At 45.8% G+C, this 21753-nt stretch overlaps 1 protein-coding gene across 9 annotated transcripts in view; it reads left to right on the plus strand.

The window, feature by feature from the left end:
* MYRIP (myosin VIIA and Rab interacting protein) overlaps window positions 1–21753 on the plus strand; it is a 229277-nt gene that overhangs the window by 85600 nt on the left and 121924 nt on the right. Inside the window, exon 2 of one of the 9 annotated variants that reach the window (XM_073224003.1) lies at window positions 11833–11911. The exons of 6 other annotated variants lie outside the window; for them this stretch is intronic. The gene's annotated coding sequence lies outside the window, so the exon portion shown is untranslated. Of the gene's footprint in view, window positions 1–5049; window positions 5106–5127; window positions 5148–11832; window positions 11912–21753 lie in introns of those variants that run through there. 2 more of the 9 variants (XM_073224004.1, XM_073224005.1) reach the window with 2 other exon arrangements.

Genomic DNA, 21753 nt, shown 5'->3' on the forward strand with positions numbered 1-21753 from the left:
ACCTGGAATGAAACACTTTCCTATGGTTTGGGAAGAGTGTCCATCACCTTTAAAAAAAAAAAACATCAGGTACTATGGTGTTTTTCTTTTGAAATAGCTCTACTGTGGTATAACTTACATACCATAAATTAATACATTTTAATTAGACTTTGATGATTTCTAGTAAATTTACAGATTTGGGCTTTCATCACTACAACCCAGTTTTGGAATATTTTCAATACCCTCTAAAATCCCTCTTGCTCATTTGCATTGTTTCTTTTCCTGCCCCAGTGGTAGGCAAAAACTAATCTGCTTATGGTCTCCGTAGATTTGCCTTCTCTGAACGTTTAATACACATAGAATCTTGCAATATGTAGTCTTTTGCACTTGGCTTCTTTCCTTTATACTCCTTTTAAGTTATTCCTTGTTGCATGCACAATTAAGATTAATTGATTGTCTTTTATTGCTACATAGTATTCTCCTGTGTGGGTAGTTTGTCCACTTGGATTGTTTCCATTCTGCAGCTATTATGAACAATGCTGCTGTGAGGAAATCCCTCTCTATTCCTAGTTGTGAAGCATTTTCTTTTTTATCATGAAGGAATGTAGGGTTTTGTGAAATCCCTTTTCTGCATCTATTAAAATAATCGTGCATTGTTTTGGCCTTTTCCACCGATATGGTGTATTACATTAGTTGATTTTCAAGTTATAAATCCCACTTAGTCATTATACTATGTATAATTTCGCTCCCATGTTCCTGGTTTGGGCTGTAATCTTTGTCATGGCTCTTTGTGTTCATATTCCTGCTGGATGCTGGTCAGTAGTTTTCTTTGATTATCACGTCTTGTGTAACTTTGGTATCAGGTTGTATCAACCTCATAGAAAGAGCCAGGAAGTGTGCCTTGCTTTCTATGTTATGAATGAGTTTGTGAAGGATTGGTAGCAATGAATTCTCTCACTGTTTGTCTGGCAATGTCTTTATTTTGCCCTCATTTTTTAAGAGTAGTTTTACTGGATATCGATCAGGTTCTTGATTGACAGGAGTATTGGGATAGCTGGGGTCCCTCCCATCTGCTGCATACACAGCCTTTCAGACCCCGAATCTCTGGGAGCGGAGCATCCTCCACTTTGGCTGTCTCCTTCCCCGCAATCCCTCGTGGATTTCTGGCTCGCCTGGTGGTCTGCTGTTCGTCCCAAAGAGGATCACAACATCTTTGCCTTTTCCCCATTCTTTGCCTTTGGGATGGCTGCTGTTTCTGACCATGCCACGGGGCATGAGGTTTGCTGTATGCTGCCCCAAATTAGATGGGCTTCCTTTGGTAGCAAAATTGGGGTTTTTCAAAACAAAATGAAGAAAACTGCAATAGAGTAATAGACACTGAAAGGCGACTGGTTACCATGGGGGAGGGATTAGGGTGGGTGAGATAGGTCAAGGGCATAAAGAGGCAAAAAATCTCGATTATAATATAAATTAGTCATGAGGATGAAAGCACTGCGTAGAGAATACATTCAGTGGCTCTGTAACATGTTTCTATGTTGACAGTAACTGCACTAGTTGGGGTGAACATTTAATAATATGGGTAAGTGTTGAACTACTGTGTGGGGTGGATTAGATGTCCTACACCCCAGTGTTGTCATTTATTAATTAATGCTTCCATTCTTAGGCAGCTGGTGAGAAGTCCGTTTTCTTACGCTACTATAAGTAAAATCTGTAGCAGGGTTATTGGCTCAAGAAAACTTACTGGATTTTATTTACGTTATTCAAAAATGCCATAAGACAGCAAGTAGGTTTGGAAGATGGCAAGTATTAAATGATTACAAGGTTATAGAAAGAATAACTGATGACAGAGCCCAGTAGGTCTGGGAAGAACAGCTTGCTGCTGAGTGGCAGTGCACCTGCGGGGCTGATGTCTCCTCATCTTGCAGGGCTCTCCTGGGGGCCTGAGGGAGAAAGGAAGAATGGGGAAGCAGTTCACCCTGTTCTCCATGACCCACCAGTGGGCAGGTTGAACCGAGCACTGTCCATGGCAGGTATGAAGACGGCAGCAGAAAAGGCCGTTGGCACCAAGGCAGGAACCGGTGCCAGCACCCTATGCCTCCCCCTGCCCAGCCCAAGGCAGGCCGTCCTTTCCGTCCTGGCATCATTCCTGGGAACGATCAGGGCCAGCAGTAGATGTGACAGTGATTTGTACTCCAGCCCCCATCGCTGGGCCCAGGACATGAGAGAGTCAGTGGGTTTGGGTCTTAGAAGTAAGTGAGAAGCCAAGGCCCCTCGCCCCTGTCATGGCCACAGTCAGAGTGTTTGTAATGCTCCTGCCCCTCAGCATTGTCCTCCCAAATGGCCACCCCATGGGTGGGAATCAGTGCTCATCCAGCACCCATTCCTGAGACCATCGTGTAAAAAGCATGGGCCCAGAGATAAAGGAGGTGCTTAATTTTAGGGAGGGAGGCAAAGTTTACTAGTAGCAACCAGTTAAGTAGTTTTGCTTGTGATTGCAGGACTGTTCTTTTTCCTTTATTTGCTTAAATGTGGCACTTGTAGTTCATTAACATGTTGGCTTGCTCTCCTTTCCTCCAGCAGATGGAACTTTAAGAAACCCATAAGCTTCACAGAGGAACTATGTTATGTAAAGACAGTACCATGCCTACAGTTAAGCTAGCACAACCGGCTTACAGGTCATGTGATGCACTTGGCACCACATACGTCTGTCGGGTATTTCTTTTGGCAAAGTTACAACTTGAAAGAATTGAGTATTCGGGGTGCTGTGGCGGTTTAGCCACATCAGGCAGCTAATTAGGGAATTAAGATAGAGGCAGATGTTTCCTTAACTGGGAGCTCATGGAACATCGGCCAGGGCTTGTTTTAAGGGGTGCCTTTCCCCTGGCAAGGGGGCAGCCGTGCAGGCAGGCGCCTCACAGAGAGGACAAGGGTGGCTCTGATTGTTTGTGCCTTTGATGTGCTGCTAGACGCAGCTCACTTTGCAATCTCTCCACCACAGTGGTTTCCTCTTCTCTTTCAAACCTAAGCCTACAAATGTTTGCCTAACTATTGTTGGAATGCAAAATGTTTATCTGGCAGACCTGTGCAAGCTGAATTCTGGAAGGAAATCTAGCTTTCCTTCTTAGAACATTGTGTCCAGGGCTGAAATCCTTGTTTCCCACACGTTTTCCTGGCAGTTTTCCTAGATTTTTTCTGAAGAGGCTAGACTGGTGCTTATCGGTGGAGGGGAAATGGTAGCAGGAGACCCAGAGGGCCAAGAAACACAACACATCTCCCTGGTGATGTTTACTGTACTCACTTGCACCTCATTCCTGCTTCAGACAGGAGGTGAAGTGACTTACTGCTGTAACCACACTTCAGCTGGGAGAGCCAGGAAGGCCATGCGGGTGGCGGAGCAGGAGGGGCTCAGCGGGCCTTGCTCTGGAGTGAGTCCGGGAGACTCCTGCCCACTTTCTGCTGGGGTGCGGAGAGTCCAAGCAGGAAAGGGAGGCGCCAAGTCTGGTGGTTGATGCCTATGGGTTTGGTCAGCCTCAGTGCCCTCGTTTTCTGGCCTCTCTTTCTGGAAAATTCCAGATCTGAATTTTGGAAAAATCCTTCTATTTCTAGCTGTGATACCTGATGTCAGGGTCCACAAAACTGCATGTTTTAGTCCCATTCATTCATGTCTAGTCTGGAGTTGGCTTCCTCAGAAGGCACATCTCCTCATGTGCTGTGAGATGCCCCCCTCTCATTGCGGCAACAGGACCATTAGTCAGCAAGTGGGGAGTAGAAAGTAGAGACGGATGCTTCAGGTGAGGCCAGGGGTATGTGGTGACCAGTGGGGGGGCAGGGTGACCTCTGTGGGCCGCTGTCTCAGGAACAGAGGATGCGCAGGCTTCCTAAATGATCCCAAGGCCAGCTGTGAGTGGGGCGGAATGGCTCCGAATCCCCGCGTGGGAACGGGGAAGCGTTCTGGCCGAGATGCTCAGGATGGAAGCCAGAACTCCCTTGACTTGGAAACAGTTTCTGTGGTAGAGCTGTGGGCTGTGGACGTTGGAGTCTTCAGCTTGGCTTTATATATAATGTTGTCACACCTCAGTCTTACATGCCTGAGACAAGACAAAAGTAAGTTCAATACAGTTATGTCCAATAATTAGATAAACATGTAAGAGGAACCTCACACCATCTAGAGGTTGTAGAAACATGAACAGAAAGAACACACACCAGTGTTAGAAAAGGCCTGGATTTGAACTGACTTCAGTACCTTCTGATAACAGGTGTCAGGGCATGTCACCACTCAGAGCACCTGCCTGATTTGACAGCTGTGCAGATGACACGTGTGAACTGCCCACAAAGCCAGCTTCTGGCCCTTCTCCTGGCTGGAGCGGGTTAGGGCTCAGGGGCATCTGGTGGTATGAGGAGAGAGCTCGATGTGGGCCTGTCATATCGTTGCCATTAGGCCAATCCTAGTGACTTCTGTCCATCCCCCCATCTTTCACCGTATTTATTCATATAGACATGTGGGCATGTGCTTATCCATCCAGCCCTTTTCTACTGAGTATTTTTGCAGTGTGCAAGATGCTACTGATGCAACCAGTGATTTTGCTTGGTATTTGTGAATTTTTGTGTGGATGCAGGGATGGCCCCTTGCTTCTTTACGCACTCCCTTGTGTGGTGTTTAAATATAGAAACATGGCCACACTAAAAGTATCAATTTAGTCCTAGAATCAAAGATACCCAAAGAAGATTGATGGTCTACATGTATATGCATGAACATGGGTAACTTCATGCAAATCACTTACTGTATTAAAAGTGAAAGCTAGATCTTCCAGGTGACCTCATTTGCTTGTTGTTTGCTTCTTTACCAACAAATCTGCATATTCATACTATGTATTGGAAATCTACATTTTCATATTACATGTAATATGAACATGTCATCTATTCATATTACTATGAAATCATATTACATGTAATATCTTAGATGTAAATCCACATCTTCAAAGATGAGTTATTTTAGGTTTATGTTTAAAAGCTATTCTTAATTTTAAAACTCAGTATTAAGATAGTTCCCTGCCTTCCATTGCTGTCCAGCTGGGGCAGTATGTGGTGCTGAGCAGCTCTCCTTTTTGGTTTCTCTTCTGAGCCGTGTAAGTTCTTTCTTGCGTCAGTGTCTGGCTGTTTACCACCTGGTGAGTTCGCAGTGGCCAAATACTTATTTTCTTTCCCCCAATAGCTCGCTCCTCCCCAGTTACTTTTCAGCTCTAATTACCACTATGAGCAACTCAAGTTTATTTTCTTTGTTTTACTTGGAAAAAATTCTTTAAGAACTGTTTTCCAAAGCACTATGAGTTTGGCATACATGGTAATAAAGCAGGTGAGAAGTCGCTGGCACGGATTCCAAGTAAGGAGAGTTAAGACGCTGTTGTGGCCCATCTGCCCACAGAACCCAGCATGGGGCTCCTCCCGGCGGTGTTTGCTGTCCCAACCTGGGAGCCCGGAGAAAGAAATTGTGCTCTGGAGCCTTTGTGTTACTCGGTTGTTACAGATAAATACTTGGCAGCCCTCAAGCGTTTGGCTGCCCACTTTAAGAACAGATTGTGGGACCCTCTCGTTTAGATGTTAGTGACAAGATCACCCTGAGGCCGTTTTTGAACTTGTCCTTCAGGGTCAGGCTGCAGGCATAATAACATCATCCAGAAGAGCTTCTGTCCTTTCAAGAAACTGGCATGAAACTGTTCCAAGAAAAACTTGAAATAGAATTTATCATAGTTTTTATGGAAGATGACAATTTTTGAACAAGTTTAAACTTTTCTTTTAATCCTGGTTCATTGTGGACTCACCTGGTCAGGATAACTGCTTGGAAAATCATGTCAGCAGTAAGTATCTTGAGTCATTCTGATTTGGCCCTTTCTTAGTTTTGAGAGGAAAAAGGACAGGGGTACTTGCTAGATGTGATAATAAAAAGACAGTTTACGGACTCACAATGTTTTAATACCACATCCTTTGAGACACAGTGGACATTAAATAAATATACAATAAAACTCATATTTGCAACTAAGTCTGAGGCACAGGGTAACAACTGACAGGTACAAATTGAGCAGAAATTATTCTTTGTAATTTTTCTTCATGTCGTCCTGTAAATCCCCCAAGTACTCATGTTACATATTAAATGTTGTTTCAGTGAATTGATTAGGAGTGTGATCCAATTGGATCTAACCTTTGTATACACATTTGTGGATCTCAGAAGCCTCCAGGTGACCTCATTTGCATGAATTCTTTTGCAGTCCTTAAGGCCATTTTCTGTCATGGCCCACATTTTCTGTCAGAGACCCACATAACTATGAATTGCATGAAAAAAAACAAAAGCATTCTTTAGAACTAAATGTGATTCTCTTCATTTAAACTTTGCATTCTTCCCATCTGGAGCTACTTCATGATTTGCTATTTTGCAACCCCCAACCCCGCCTCACCTCCAATCAGTAGCTTTATTTTTACCTCATTGTAACAATGGAGAGTGTTTTTTGAATCTCAGCCGTTTGCTCTTCCTAGTAGATACTGGTACCCATCAGGATCAGCCAGAGTAACAAAACCAGTAGGGGATATGTACTGAGATTTATTGCAAAGAACTAGCTTGTGATTGTTGAGAGCTGGTGTTACCTGAAATCAGCGTGACTGTTCTATCAAGAAAGGCAAGGTTTATTCAGAGTCTTACTGAGGACCATGGCCCCAAAACAGCTCATCAGAAAAAGGATTTTGATCAGACTTCTGCCAGCCTTTTGTCTAAGAACAGGTTATATGCCTTTTCACAACAGGGGACACCTTAACCAGCACAGCAGAGTAGTGTGTCAGGACACATGCGTCTTAATTAGAACAGACTCCACATTCTGTTGCTATCCCTATGTGAGAGGAGGCGAGGTTTAGGATTGTTGCTTGTTCTCCTGAGGGTTCTGCCAAGGACGTGGGAAAAGTTTACAAGGACAGCAGTCTAGTCCAGGTGACTCCCTTCTGCTTCTCTGATTAACAAGGACAGCAGGAATTCCAGTTTCCCCGTCTCCTTCACTCCCCGCTCTGCCAGGCACTCACTCCTTAAACTCCCTCCCCCTTGCCGGCTCCTTTGCTGTGCATGTAGGAATGTTGCAGATACAGAAGCAGAAAGACATGTGTTGCTCCCCTTGGCCTTTGTTTGGGGCTCAGACCTTGGGAGATTACTCCCCTCTGAGCCCGTCGGTGTAAAATTAAAACCTCAACACTCCCAGACCTCCAAGTGCCGCTTGGTTCTTCCGTCAGCGATCCAGTCCAGGTTTTTCAGGTTTTTCTTTAACACCAGCTCAGATTTCCTTTGAACACTCCAGGCAGGTTCCCTTCTCTGGGTGAAGAGCTCAGGCAGGCTTGCTGACAGGAGATGCTTGCAGGACATCTCTGCAGCTCCGTGTGAGCTGTGCTGGCCGGCTGGGGCCTCTGCAGAGTGCATGGCTTTCTTTGCCTGGGGACCACCGTGGGGGCCATAAAAACATCCTCTTATTTCACACTGATCAAGTCCCGAATCCATGTCGCCGGCAAATCAAGGGGCGGCTAGAGCTCGCGTGTGAGCTGATGCTGCCCCCTACAGGTGGGGCTTCCTTTTGCAGGGGCCTCAGTTCTGCTCTTGCTGGCCTTTCACCCAAGATGTAATCAAGCCCACCCAGACTGATAGCCCACATACTTATGTCAGCTGATTACTGGACTTCCGTCACATCTACAAAATGCTGCTACTGTTGCACTAGATTAATGTCTGAATACCTGGAGACTACAGCCAAGCCAGACTGACACATAAAATGGACCATCACAGTATTTAAAGGCAAAACATTTCAAGTTCAGCAGAACTAATAATAAAGATTTATGCATAATTGTATTTGTTTATTATCAGTTGAAACCAGTTGTTCCTCTAGTGTTCAGTGAGAGCATCTGAGATAGTAACTGCTCCAGTCCTTCCTGTCTCAGCTGACAGAAAGGGCACTTAGGAGGTGGTGTGGGTGGTTGTCCCGAGAGTCTGTGCCCTGAGCCACAGCAGGCAGCTGGGCAATTCTAGGACCTAGGGCAGGCCCATGTGGATGTTCCAGGGTCCACGGTAGGTCCATGTGGACGTCCTTCTCTCTAGCTCCTTGGGACTAACCTTTCTGAAGGACTGTGTCTTCTTGGCTGCCCAGTGTGTCTGCTGCTGAATGTTTATCTGAAACCGAGAAACTTTGGAAGGCAGGGGAGGCCAGCCTGAGTTTTACCAAGAATACCTGCAATGTTGAAGGGGTGGCTCCCCAACAGTTGCCAGGAAAGTGGTCCAGATGCCGGGCATTTGAAATGCTGAGCGACAACTGTGTTTGTTTGCTTCTGCTCTACCTCTAGGATGGCACGCGTCCTCAGAGTGTGCCACGTAAATAGCCCAGCACTGGATCGGTTTGGGTCCCAGCAGGAAACAGGGTACTCAACTTAGGATGGTTTGAGAAGGGGCTAACAAAAAGGCCCATCTGTAAAGCTGTGGGTGGTACCCTGCAGCCACTGCCATCAGACTGGTGAGGGAACGACACCAGTCATCTGCAGAGGAGCTGGGAAGAGACACCCCACTGTGGAAATAGACCTCACCCTCTCCTGTGATCAACTGCCTCTCTCCCGTTGGCTGAACCCACCAGACACCACAGAGCCAAGGAGTCTGCCCATGGGGTCCCTGCAGGTCAGTCACCTGGTGGGCATAGGGAAGGCCTCAGAGGGGCAAATGCAGGGTCGTCTGCCCTCCCTAGGAGGTATAAGCAGCTCCGTGTAGGTGAACTTGAACAAGCTGTGCAGTTGCTCTGAGCCTATTTTCTCATGTTAAAATGGGGTAATAATCATAGTTATCTGGCCAGGTTAGCTTAGGGGCAGGGGAGTATATGTAAATATCTTCTAAGAATAGATTGTATTTAATGTAATAGCTGCTCTTGTTATTGTCATATTGCCACCCCCATTGTCATCTCAGATAAGCCTTAAGGTGAACATGAGGTTCACCTGCCAGTAGGGAAGGAGCCAAGACAGTCAAGAGCCTTTTAACCTGCTTAAGAATAACCATAGCACCTTACATGTGTATTTACACACTTGCCTTAGCTTCACCTCTGACCCCAGATGAGGCAGAACTCCGGTGTCCTCTAGATGCTGCTCGGGAGGGTACATTTGCTTCTACTGACTTTCTGGGGATAAAAGTGAAAATTAGTGACCTACCCCAATTTGAATCTCATTCCCCTCCTACCAGTCTCATGACGGAGAAATTAAAGGCAAGAAAAAGGTTTAGGATGAGCAGAAATGGAGACTAAATAATGCACATTGCCTGACTTCATTGTTCTTATATTTGATGTGACTCGGTAAAAACTGTTTGTCAGGTAACGGCCGTGGTATAGTACACATCTGTCATTGTTCTGCTCTACGGAATTCAGGGTTACAACGAAGTTTTATAGGTACAACAGTATAGATGGTAGTGTACATAGAGGTAGCAGAGCTTTGCGTGTTAGGCAAATAGGAAGCCAAACTCAGAAACCAGGGGAATCTGTTGTCTTTGCAAGAATGAAATTTGAGCCTTCAAAGTCCTGGGGACACCATCAAAGCACTGATTTTGAAAGAAATTCTTCCTTATGGCAAGCTCTGTCTGTGTGGATGACATTCCTGGCCATTGGTAAGACCTGGTCAGAGGTCTTGCCAATTTATCATATTACACTGTGAATAATTCGTGAGCCATCTGTTGACCAGGAAGCTGGTTAAGGAATTCTAACAAATGTCTGTGGTAAGGCAGGATTGGCTTTAGGACTTTATGGAGCAATAAAACTCCAGAATAATGCACCTGTCGGTGATGGGTCATCACCATTCCTAAGCTTTGATCACAGGATAGGCACCCCCATTTTGGGGACTGTTGGCTGCAAACTTCAATTGTTACTTCTTATAAAATCTTATATTCAGGCGAGTAAGACTTAATGACTCATGAAGACAACTTGGAGTAAATATGGACATTCAGCCTGGAATTTCCTCCTGCAGCCTAGTTATTTATTAACGGCACTAGTTTCTCTCTGAGACAGTAATGTTTGACCAGTTGGTTCTTATCTCGAATGTACTGAAAGCTTATTTCTAGCACCACTGTCTTCGCCAGTGTGTAACAGTTCACGTGGTAACAGCACCAGGTCAGCACAGGAGCGTCGTTTTACGGCATCACTGACCCAAAACGATGTTAACGTGGAGCTTAACTTGAACTGTAAGGTTCTGAGTTACTTCCAAGAACTGTAAATATTGCCTTTTCTGAATCCTGAGCATGCTGGAAAGAATGAGGGAATAAATGTACCCTGAAAAGTATGATACCCCAATTGGAATTCTGTCGTTTTGACATTTTTGTTTTGAAACATTCTTGCTCATCATTTTCTGACCCAGGACAAGCTCAAGCCAGGAGATGAGGGTACCCAAGAAGCTTGCTAAGGGTGGTAGGAGGGCATGCTGCTCACCTGCTGGTCCTTCCCTCCCTCCCCTCAGTGTTTCTGTCTGAAATGAGAGAACAGACCCCTCCCCCCCCTTCCATAGCCACAGAGGAACAAGGCTCCACTGGTGAGCATCTCCTTTGTGTAAGATAAATTTTAGCCGAAATAAGCAGGCAAAGAGAGGCAACAAAGGGCCAGGTAATTTATTTAAATACCCCCGGGTGAGATTCTGTGGCCTTCTTGTCACAGGCCAGGGAAGTCACACCCGGTTGGGGAGGTGGGGGGCTTATCAGGGATTAGGAGGGGGAGGAGTGGGCAAGCTATCCTAGGGGGTGTGGAGAGGTATGATTGGCTAAAGGTGACAGAATAGACAACTGGAAATGTTTTTTCCTTCCAAGAGGGAGGAGGCTGACATCCGGGTCTTAGTTGGCACATCAGGATGGAATTCAGGAAGAGCTGTCCCCTTTCCATATACGGCATGGACTTTGGGGTCTGGTCTGTTCTCCCCCTATGCTATGGCATCTCTCTGTTCTGTTTGCATGTCCTTGTTTTTCCTTTCTCCAGCCTAACACTTTGGGCTGGGAAAAAATTCATGCTCCAAAACCTTTGACTTCATCTTTTGTTTCAGCTGACATAAGGAGTATGACTGTTACTGGACTTTGTATTTTGAAAGTAAGAGAATGAAGTGCATGTATAGCAAGACCCTGATTTTATAATTATTAGAGAATGTATATGTGTGTTTGAATCAATTTTTAAAATATCTGGAGGGAATATTGCCAGAAATTGAAAATGATTATCTCTGCATGATTTTTTGATTTCCCTTTTGTACTTGTCTGAAGAAAGACTATGGAAATGTGGAGGAGGTGTGCATTGAGGGGGCAGTCAGGCCACGGACAGGGAGGGTGTGAGGGAGGCAAGTCCTTCAGGCCAGGCGGTGGCCTGCTCAGCTCACTGACCCCGAAGGGGAAGACTGCCGAGAGACCAGGCTTCCAGAAACTGGCAGAAAGTCAGAGCACAGGGCTCCACTGGTGGGGGCTGTACCACCCTTGGGGCCGATGCCCCTGCCGTAATGGTGCATTCCCTCCCGTACTGATGTCCATTCAGTGCACACGGACCCAAGGTGGGGCTCTCTCCCTCCCGCTGACCGCCTTCCACCAGAGGGCTGCCCAGCCCCCATTAAAATGTTCCACATGTTGTGGTTGAGCGTGGCTGGGATGAAGCCAGCCTTGTAAAATGGATCTGCATAGAACACATTAGAACAGAAAGAGTAACATCCACTGACCTTGAGGCTACTTAATTCCCAAGTCAACCTTTATCTTCTGTCCTTCCCAGCTTCTGACCACTTCCTCTGTGGCTTCTTCAGATGGAAACTCCCAGGCTCCTTGTATAACATTCTCTCCCTCCTTCTCCCCAGATGGTCAGTGCTGGTCATCATCTTCCAATCCGGGCCCAGCTTTTCCTGGGAATTCATTCATTCATTCCTCAGTGTCCAGGTAATGTCCATACGGACCCATAAAAGTACCCTCTGTTTGTTAACAAAAAGCCTCTCCACCCCCCACCCCTTACCTCCTCAGGACCCCTGAGAGATGAGTTCACTGTGTGGCAGAGCTGTCAGCCACCGTCTGGCAGGCTTGGTCCCATGCTGCCCTTGATGAGGACTGCTGCTAACTGGCTCTTGAGCTGAGACCAGCATGGCATCCATGGAATTAGCAATGTCCATCAGAGACCTCAAATATAATGAAAAATTTAGAGAAGCTGTATTTTGTGCATTGGTATGTATCAGACCAATATATCTGTGTGGCACTGGAGTTTTCACAGTCATCCATCTTCCATCTTTGGGGGATACATTCCACTAGGGTGCCTGGATCATGGATAGTACTGAGCCCTTTATATACTATGATTTTTCCTATACATACATACCTGTGATAGTCTAATTTATTAATAAGGCACAGTCAAGGGACTCACAATAACAACTAATAATAAAATAAAACAATCATAACAATAGACTGTAATAAAGTTATGTAAATGGGCCTCTCTCTAAATATCTTACTGTGCTGCATTCACCCTTCTTGTGATGATGTGAGATGATAAAATGCCCACGTGATGAGATGTAGTAGGGAGGTGATGTGGGCATGGCCACATGGCATCAGGCTGCTGTCTTCTGCTTCCGGAAGCACGGCCCTTCGCCTCGGGGTGGGTACTGGACTGGCATGGCAACATTAGGTGAAAACTAGGTGGTGAGTACTGTGGGCACTGGTGGGGTTTGGCTGAAGTCCTCTGAAGTCTGTTCTATCTGCCTGCCCTCAGGTGACCTTGGGGCCCCTCCCTGATGGAAGCATCTTGTCTCTCTTACACTGTAAAAATAACCGGGGACTCTGTTCTGCTTGGGATTATGATTCCTCAATGCCATATGTTTGTGCTGATGTAAACAGTTTCCCAGAAATTTGGAACAAGCCACATGCTGACTGGGGGCAAGATGTCTTAGCAGTCACCAAACTCAATTCCAGCTCCAGCGTTGATCAGATCATGGAATTTGAGTTTAATTCTAATCTTTAAGTGGGTAGCTCCATAACGTCAAAGATGTTTATTTGGAAGAAAAGTGCTTTATACTTATCTCTGTGTTTTATTGAACTCTGCATTGATTTTTTTTTTTTAATGGTACCAGGATCCTCATGTTGGTCACCTAGACCCCAGCCTCCTTTATATTCTAAATTGTATTTTCCCACTGTCAACACAATGCTTGATGCAGGAGTACTTATTACCCTACTTTTGAAAAATAGTGTTAAATAGGGGAAATTACAGGGGAGGAGGAGGCCCTCTATAGAAAGGGCCTGTGAGTTTGCTGTCCCTTGGTGGCAACCGCTGCATGAAAACAAATTCAATAGCTACGGAAAGCTTGGGCCTGACATTTCTCACGTACTAGAGCTTTGTGGAGCACTCAACCCAGATTTTTAATAAATCTGTCCCTCTTGGGATTTGCAGTGTTGAGTAATTAAACCTAAGCAGCAGCTACCTTGCCAATTATCGTCCGATGAATGACTTTTGTCACATAGTCTGCTGGAGAATGCAGGCAGCATTTGTTTTCATGGCATTTAATAGATAATTTTTTTAATGGCAAGTAAATTGCCAATTGGTTATAGTTTCAAATGAACACAGCCACTACAGAAACACTTTGTCACCTTTAATTAGCATCAACACGATACTTTTGTAATGAAAATTAACGCCAGTGGTGCAGAGATTTTTACAAGATCTGTTGAAGGCAGTCAGTGAATGGGGATGTTGTGGTTGGTGCTGAGGAAACAAAGGTGGGCACAGGAGTTCACACTCCAGTGGGAGTGGAAATTAGTTACAGAAGCACAGAAGGAAGTGTGAAATTGTTAACTATAGCACAGGTTATGAAGGAAAAGGGTCAGAATGCTGCTTAGGACAGGTTTTCCAGAAGCAGAGCCTGAGACAGGGATTTGGATGCCCTGGTTTACTGGGAGAAGAGCTCTTAGGAGCAGGGGAGTGTCCAAATCAGGCTGGGGCAGGCAAGGGTGAGGTCTCAGGGGGATTGAGCTGCAGCCTGGTCCCACAGGAGCAGATGAGGAGGAGAGGTGCCCACCTTAAAGCAAAGGGCTGGCTTCTGTAGTCTCTCCTCCTGTGCTAGTTAGACACTAACCAGGGTCCAACCTGGGGTGGATAGGTGTGGCCCATGGGCAGGGGGCTTCTGTTATGCACGGGCAGTTTTCCAGAGAAGGAGGGCAGCAACTGAGAGAGTGAGGCCTCCAGTTGAGTGTGGCACCAATAGCATCCTTTGAGGATGCCAAGAGAACATACAGTGTGACATCTTCCTTGTCCGGAACTCTCCAATGGCCTCCGTACCACTCAGAAAAAGAGCCAAATCTTTGAAGCAGATTGCCAAGGCTCCCACTTTGACCTCAGGTCATGGATGTCTCATTGCCCAGTGCTCATTGTTCAGCGTGATACCCATTATTCCTCTGGTTAGCCTTGTCCTGGCTGGATTTTCAGTTGTCTTTTCTATTTACACAGCCATGTTTATTTTGGACGCTATTTCACATTTCCTTAGCATGTGTTGAGGCACCCAGTTTTGTTGTCTTACATTTTTCCCAAAGATCTGTAAGTGTCCTTGAATTTTGCCCTAAGTTAAAACTTGACATACAAGTGACTTTTCTGGCTTCAGAGAAATCTTTTTTCCTTCACCAAACATGATCAGAATTACTGTCTCCATTTAAAATTAGCCCAGAGTAAAAGATAGAGAATGGAAGAGTCTTTGAGGTCAAAAAAGGTTTTTTAATTTTACACAAAAAGATTGCTAGGTGCAGCGGGCTCCCTCTCTGGGCTCATCCTACCCTGTTGAAGCTGCCTTTCCTTCCACATTTAGGTTTGCCTCTTAGATCTCTGCTGTCTGGACTCTTTCTCTAATTTTTTCAATAAAGACTTCTCTTTATTATTTGGTATCTATTAATTTTTTCCTCCTTGCATTCTTCACCTTTCTGAGTTTTTTTAGTGTTCAGCTCCTATTATACAGCAAATCAAGGGAGGTTATTGAAATCTTGTCCTTTGTCAAAAATATGCTCCCTTCTCCATTATTCATGATTCATGTTGTTGGGGGTTGTGGTGTAGAGAGGCTCTGTGTTCAAGACACTGTGATCCTTTCTCTGAGATGTTCTCAGTCATTTTCATTATCAGCCTGTCTGCTAGATCTAGAACATAGCCAAGTTCCTGAAGAGACTGTTTTATCTGACACATTTCTTCCAATTGCAGGAATGTACATTACTTATAAGACATACACACCTAAGGACTCATTTAACATTGGGGGTTAAGACATGTCAGCAAATGTTTATGGAGGACCTACTATGCGCTGGCTGTGGGCCAGGGGTGAGAACCTGGGGGGACATAGAACATTCTGGCCCATAGGAGGAGCTCAGGAAATATGTGTAGGTGGGATCAAGGTGAACCGGCTGAGCTGGAGGACACAAAGATAAACGAAAACTGGACCCCTCTATGTAGGTTTGATCCCCTAGAATTGCTTGACATTTTTGTGAATGGAATTGCCAGTTTTATTACCAAAGGAAATGACCAAAGGAAACACTCGCAACTGCAGTTAAACATTACTTACAAATACTCGAAGGCCTTCGTTGTGTTATGCAACAATAATTGCTGATCATTGTGTTTCAGAAGCCACAACCTCTAAGTCTATTGGGGATGACATAAAATATTTTCACAACACATTTAGTAACCTTAACATCACAAAATATCTAGGGAAAACCCACCACTAAATATTATTTATCTTAAACGGTATTTTAAAGGAGGGGTGTGCATGTCTTTTTAGTATCGGCTCTGTATTCTGTTTTTTTGTTATTGTTACCTGAATCGTGATCCTAATTATGAGGCCTTGTTTCCCTGAAAATGGAATCTTAAAAAACTTTTTGGTGCCTGAGGTAAAAATTTACCATGGTACATCAGCAAAAACCACTGTAGCATTGTTTATCCAGTAATGTCAAATTCGTAGATAAGAATATGTCAACTCTGTTTTCCATAAGTTTGAGTTGTCTAGAATAACATAGAAAAGCATTTACTGTGATGATGACTGGGTATTATGTGTTTAGCTAAGGATCAGTAATATTCAAAATCTAAAGCAGTCATAGTAACTGACTTCTTCAAAAATCTTTTTGAAATTTTACTGTTGACAAAGTTTAATCCATAATCAAATACCACTGCTAACATAGGCCTGAAATACAGGTTCTGGTATTTGAAAAGGTGGGCCTGGAATCCATCTCACCTTTATGTGACCTGGTCTCTTTAACCCTGCCAGCAACTTACAGTATGTGGGGCACCAAATTAAACTCCGTCAGGAAGATGGAAATAGCACTGCAGTCAAAGGAAGGAAGCAAAACAAAGGCAATACTAGTTTCCTTGGTCAAAACTGTCTCCTTTGGATATCCGGTGTGTGCATATATTTATACCTCTTTGCTGTATAACAATTTTTAACCCTGAAGTTGGAGTGGTGTGAGTTACTGATTAGAGTTCTCTCCATTACAAATTACCTGGGTTTGATAGTTACCCTTAACCATTTTGATGCTGCTGATTCTAGTCCCTGAAACGTCTCTGGCCTCAGCACTTAACTTACTCTTTCTATGCTGGACTGTTTGTTTACTCAACACATAGCTGACAGCCGGGTGCTGGGCCGGGTGCGCATCCGGGAGTGCAGGAGCCATCCCAGCAAGGCCCCGCCTTCAGGGAGCCCTAGTGGCGGAGACAGTTAACAGGAAAACAAACGGGTAGATGTGTAAAGTCTGTTACAGGTTGTGATAAGGGCTGGGAAATAAAGAAATAGAGCTGTAAGATGAACATTCACGGGGTCGCATTCTCCACAAAATTTTTTACAGCAAGGGCCTTCATGTCACTTGATTCCGCTAGGTAAACATTACATGAGAGATTTAATTTAGAATCGGGCCAGAGAATGCTGACCTCCTGTGAGGAACTGGTGAGCTTCCTTCTTTATGAAACTATAATTATGTCATTTGCCCTATTTTCTTTCTCTTTTTTTTCTTTTGCAGTGGTTGCCAGGAAGCTTGGAGAAACCTTTGATGCCAGTGAAAGCATTAAAGTGTCCTTTCTGGTCATGTATTTGTGCAGCAGATGCATTAACCACCACCCTGGCCCCTGCACCTCCATTGTCCCCAAAGGAGATGAGATAGTGGGTGGTTCTGGAGCAGGCCAGGGCCAGAGAAAAGAATTTTCAGTCCAGAGCAGAGATGTTTGATGGGAAGTCTTTAAAAGGAAGTTTCTTAGCATTGTGTGCACCACGAACTCACCTCCATTTCTGCACACAAAACTCTCAGTAAAATCGACCCTACTCTGATGTTTGGTGGGATCTGACTTGTGTTTCTGGGATGCATTCAATTGTTGTGGCTGCCTGAATCTAGCCAGAGTCAGAGCGATGTCCCAGAGGAGCCAGCCTCATTCTGGTTACATTTCTGGTTCCTGATCCTTTTGTCTTTTTCCCTTGTTACTTCTTTTCCTGGAATATTGATTTTATTGTATTTATATGTTTAAAGAACATTGGTGGTCACTACAGACTGGCCCCTCTCTTGGCTTCCCTGAGAACCTGAGGTGAGAGAGTCGGACCCTTGCTCTGGTGCCAGCCAGCAGTCTGCCTGGACGGGATTCAGGGTCGTGGGTACTGCAGAGCCCCTTGTGGATCCCAGCTACCAGTCTGCACCCACAGCACCCCACGTCCCTGAGTGCTGGGCACTCACAGCTGCTCTCATCTCGGGAGGGTTTTCCTCTCTAGAGATTGCAGCCCCCATGGTGGGAGTGGAGTAGCTTCCCAAGACACTGATGCAAGAGCACAGAAGTCTCCCTCTTTGCCCAGTGAGACCAGCTCTGCAGCACAGCCCACTCCCTAGAGCTCTGTGGGGGTCACGCTCCAGCTGCAGGTGCACCCCTGCTTGCCTCCTTCCCTTCCCCTGTCACACTGCCTTCCCTCCTTCTGAGAGTGTTCTCAAAATAAACCAGGTGCACAAGAATCTCTGCCTCAGGCTCTGCTCTTTGGGCCTTTGTTTTGTTATCTGTAAAATGGAGATAGTTCCTCACTCAGAATTATTTTGAGGTGTAAGTGAAATTATGTATGTATAGTACCCAGAAAGAGTTAAAAAGCTAGTACTAACCATCATTATGAAGTTTGGCCACACCCCATGACTAAAGAAATGTAAAAAAACTAAAGCCTTACTGAGAACTTTCAGAGTGTCTTTTTATTTACTCTGTTGTTCTAGGCATCACCACACAACAGATGGCCTACAGGCTGCAGCTGAGTGGAGAGCATCCCCGTTTCCAGTGCAGGGCTGCCCTCTGGTGGACTCTAGACCATGGTAATGACAGTCAGGCTTATGGAACACAGCTCTTGCAGCCACATGGCAAACCACGAGACTGGGCCATCTGAGCTTCGGACACCAAGCTTTAGCAGCTGCCAGAGACCAACCACAGCAGCCAGTTTTCTTAAAGCATACTGTCCCTGTTCTCTTGAGACCTGGGTTTAGAGCCAGATGGAAGCTAGAGACATCTCTGTTCCAACCTCCCATTTTCAGAGAAGAAACTCAGGACTCAGAGAGGTGAAGCAGCCTGATCCATTCTCGTGGTAAATGGGGACTGAATTCCCCTGGCTCCTAGTGCAGGCAGACCTGGATTCTTTCTTTATGAATAGTTCCCATTTATTTGACCCCATGTACTACTGGCTATTGTGGGTACCTTCCTATTCCCCCTTGCTTACCTTTCCCCAGCCACTCTGTCCTCTTACTGTTCTTCCAGCACAACAGACAGGCTCCCTACCCCAGGGCTTTTGTGCCGGCTGTTCCCTTTGCCTGCGATGCTCTTCCCTGCACTGTCTTCAAACCTTTGCTCAGACACCCCCTTCAGATCTCCCTGTCTGATATTGGGGGCCCCATCACCAGCAATCCAGATCACCCTCACCCTGGTCTGCTATTTCTTTTTCCTGCAGCACCTGTCACAATTCTTTGCCTTATATGATATAATGACATGGTCATGTGCCTAGAAAAGTGCACAGCACACACACACTTGGTATGTGTCAAATTAATTAACCTTCCAAAATAAGTTGTCATTTAATGCAAGGGCTCCACATGACTGAGAGATTGAATGAAATTCCCAAGCCCCATGGAAACCAGGCCATGCTGTTTAACTGAACCAAGAGACCATCTTGAGGGAGAGGCTGTGATGAGACCCCTTACCCACCACCCCTCAGAGGCCTCCAGGATCCCCCTACCACACTGAGCCTGACCCCTCTGTGGTCCCACTACGCCCACAAGGCCAGGCCTCCTCTGTCCCCAGAAGGCAGTTCAGCTCCTTCTCTGACCTACCTCTAAAAGCCCCCTACCCCTGGACCCTCTGCTCTGCCCCCTGGAGTTCTTCACGTATCAGCAGAAGCCCCTGTTCTCAGCCTCCTCTCTCAAAGTCACTGCTGCAGCCTTGACCTGAAGTTTGCCTCCTCCCAAGAAACAGCACCACCCCGAGGCTTTTTCAGATGGAGGCTGTCTCTTCCCTCCCCCGCTGTAACTCTGGGCCTCCCAGGCCAGAACCTCAAGTCCTTTGAAGAACTCTGGGCCCTGCAGACAGGAACCTCAGGTCCTTTGTAGCATCTGCTGCGTGGTGCTACAACACACACTGCCCTGTCCCATGGTCTGTCAGCCTTGCAGCCTGTCCCCTCACTCACATTTTGTTACCTGGAGCTCTTTCTTAGTCTTGCCCACTGTTGCTGTGGCCCTCCCATTCCTCTTTGGCGGCCTCTGCATCCCTGTGGGCACCCATCGCCTCCAGGTCTTGGTCCTTTGCCTCGGTTCACTTCCCAGCATGGCCCATCTCTAGTCCTGTCATCCCCGCAATGCCCATCCCAGCCCCTGCTTCCTGCCTTCTCCCCAGTAATTCTGTATCCCTGCGATCCATTGACTTACATGTTTCACTGTCAAGGCTCCCACCTCTGCTGCATCAGGCTTAGCCACAACTCCATCAGAGTGCTCCTTCACACTCCCCTTCAGCCCCTTGACTCGGCCTCTGCAGCCACGCTCACCAGGTGGGCCCCACGCTGCGTAGCACCCGGCCTTCTGTACCACCTCTTGCTCGTGAGCAGCTGAGTGTGGAAGGAGGGGTTGACCATCATGCCCACAGCTTCAACCTCTGAATTTATGGCCGCGAGTTAGTGGCTGAGCCCCCAGGACATTTCCCAAGTCACTCTCCCCTCCCCAAGACCTCAGTCATTCACACCCTGTCCCCTCCTTGATGCCCCACCCTGCAGCACCTTGTCTCATTCTCAGCAATTAAACCTTTTCCCTTTTTTTGGCCTGATGATTAATTTTATTTATTTATTTCAAGCTAAGAACAAAGCTACATGTTTTATTAATAGAGGAGCCCCATCCTTCCAGGCATGAACTGGTAATTAAAATTTCAACTAGAGGTAAATTGACCCAAAGAGAAAAGCCAGCCACCACACTCAGTTTTTCCCTCCTGTACTGAGTTCTTTAAAGAGAAATTAAGGCTTAAGTTACATTAGTCTGATCTTAGACCCTTTCAAAGATGCCTCACTAACCAGGTCAGACCCATGTTCACTTAGTGCTGGCATTATTATATTCTTGCTTCTGTTTCTGAAAAGTGCACACCCTGACCTCTGGCCACATGGTGTAATTCATACTGTTTTCTGACCCCAAAACTCAGGCTTTGAGAGGTTTGCTCATGAATGATTTGCTCAGGGCCAGGCAAATGCTACACAGTTGATCAAGCCCAAGTCTGACTGAAGTGTATTTGAACTTCCTGCACTCCCACCTGCCATCCTTCCTTTTTGACATTTTTTTTACTATGCAGACACTTCCAGACAGTGTCTGCAGGCTCACAGCAACCCCCAGGTTCTTGCCTCTTGAGAGGCCTTGGTGTCCATGAGCACGTTCAAGCCATGGTGTTCAGTGCAGGCACATTGACTGAGTTTCTGAACTTACTCCTGTACCACCTGACATCTTCTCTTGCAAGCAACTCCGAAAGTACTGTGTTTTTTACTTTTATCTGTAGGACTTACACTAGTCAAAGGACCAAGAAATTTGGTGGAACTTAGAGCCACAGAGCAGAAGCCTTGTCAGAAAGAACTCTGATGGTCAGGAAGGGTTTGCACGCCCCTGAGCTGGGGTCACTGCATCCGCCCCCAAGTAGAGCCCACTCAGTGGCCCGCATCCTGCTGCTTCCTAATCCCTACATGTTCCGTATGTTCTGTGTTCATCCACACCTGGATGTTGCAGGCTCCTGTCTCACTAATCCACCTCTGTGATCCATAGTACCGGACAAGGACTGGGAGGTCAGGATGAAGTCAATATTGGCTAAATGCATGAAATAACACTTCTGTCTCAGGCCAGGTTTTACCATCACATGTTATTTCTAATTAATTAAGTTCCTTCTCCAGCTGTATTGGCTGTTATACTCTCTCTTTGTTGATTGCTCTGAGGGAAAGTGGATGCACTAATTTATAAGCCAGAATGATCATGGCTTTCCAATGATACAGAGGAGAGAATTAAAACTGGAGAAGAGACTTCATGCAGGTGACTTGGACCAACGTGGTTTGACTTCCTGGGCACCAGAATGAAACATTCAGTAATGGGAACAGTAGGGTTGCTCCTCACCGATGACCCGCTGCCTGCACTGGACCCGCATCCTGTCCATCTTCCGAATATCTTGTGTACATTCTGCAACACAGTATATGTATAATATCATGTGATACTTTGCAAATCTCCTTTGCAACTGAGTCTTTAGAGGCAAAAACAGGCATTAAACAAAATAC

Source organism: Manis javanica, chromosome 15 (assembly GCF_040802235.1).
Source record: "Manis javanica isolate MJ-LG chromosome 15, MJ_LKY, whole genome shotgun sequence".
Lineage (NCBI taxonomy): Eukaryota > Metazoa > Chordata > Mammalia > Pholidota > Manidae > Manis > Manis javanica.